General features: G+C 54.1%; 1 long non-coding RNA gene across 1 annotated transcript; it reads left to right on the top strand.

Annotated features, from left to right (window-relative positions):
• The first annotated feature begins 6 nt into the window (after positions 1 to 6).
• On the top strand, positions 7 to 1,074 carry LOC103460678 (uncharacterized). The gene is made up of 4 exons (XR_532965.2): positions 7 to 401; positions 516 to 594; positions 666 to 723; positions 808 to 1,074. It is a non-coding gene; the product is annotated as an uncharacterized LOC103460678 (long non-coding RNA).
• The last annotated feature ends 230 nt before the right edge of the window (positions 1,075 to 1,304 follow it).

Below are 1,304 nucleotides of genomic sequence, written 5' to 3'. Positions count from 1 at the left end.
GGTGGAGGATTTAAGTCCAGACTTTGACTAGGCCACTTCAAACAAGGTGGTGTTTTGTTAATTACAGCATTGAATAATAATCAGCCAACGTGGAAACAGTAAACTCAGCATCGCACAGATCCAGAACCGGACTGGACTCGACCCGGTTCAGAACTGCCCCAACAGGCCAGGAGGGAGATGCCTTRCTGGGCCCGGTGGTTCCCCTGTGTTTGCTCTGGTTTTGGGTGGTATCAGCCGGCCCGTCTCTCCTTACTCAGCTCTGGCTCACTGCTGATGGAACCGGGCCCAAAAGCAGTCCTGGTCCTGGAGGGCCGGAGTTCTGCAGCTCTTAGTGTTTCCAACAGCTGGATCTCCTCCTCAGTCCAGTCCGGTTCTGCTAACGACCTCATGATTTGACTCAGGTGTGTTGAAGTGGAGACACATCTAACAGCTGCAGGCCTGGAGCTGCTCACCCTGATCTAGAAAGACTCGAGCAGAACGGTTCTGGTTCTGACCCGGCCCTCTCTCCCCTGCAGTCAGTGACAGCTGCTTCAAGAACCTGGCAGAAGACAGGAGTGGAGTGAACCTGAAGGACCTGGTCCACGACCCGTCACTGTGAGTCCTTTCATGAACGCCGGCGCCGCGCGCCTCCACATTCTGACSCTCACTGTCGTCTCCCCCTGCAGGCTGGGAGGAGTGATTGCGGCCTACAAAATAGTTCCAGATGAGATCGAGGAAATCAAGGTGCGGGCTCCTTGGTATCTTTCAGATGCTGGTTCAGGAAGCGGAAATGTTCCTGACTTGGTTCTTGTGTTTCCTTCCATGCAGGAAACTCTTCTGGAGTGGTGTGATGAGCAGGAGCTGAATCTTATTCTGACCACAGGAGGAACTGGTTTTGCACCACGAGACGTTACACCAGAGGTACCAGTACAGGCCGACACTCCCTGCTTCAGATGAACCCACCCTGAYGGTTCCCAGTTCCACTCACCAGCAAGTCCACAGGCTGCAGCACCAACCTAAACATTACCGTGGCAGAAACGATCCTAGTAGCATGTCGGAAGGCTGCTAGCATGTAGCGTGAAGCCAGGCAGATGGCATGTAGCATGTAGCCAGGCTGATAGCATGTAGCGTAAAGCCAGGCTGCTAGAATGTAGCACGTGAGCCAGGCTGCTAGAATGTAGCATGTAGCCAGGCTGATAGCATGTGAGCCAGGTTGCTAGCATGTAGCACATGGCCAGGCTGATAGCATGTAGCGTTAGCCAGGCTGCTAGCATGTAGCACGTGGCCAGGCTGCTAGCATGTAGCGTTAGCCAGGCTGCTAGCAT

The sequence above is a fragment of the Poecilia reticulata genome, unplaced genomic scaffold (genome assembly GCF_000633615.1).
Source record: "Poecilia reticulata strain Guanapo unplaced genomic scaffold, Guppy_female_1.0+MT scaffold_276, whole genome shotgun sequence".
Classification (NCBI taxonomy): domain Eukaryota; kingdom Metazoa; phylum Chordata; class Actinopteri; order Cyprinodontiformes; family Poeciliidae; genus Poecilia; species Poecilia reticulata.
This window is presented reverse-complemented; position numbering and strand designations above follow the sequence as displayed.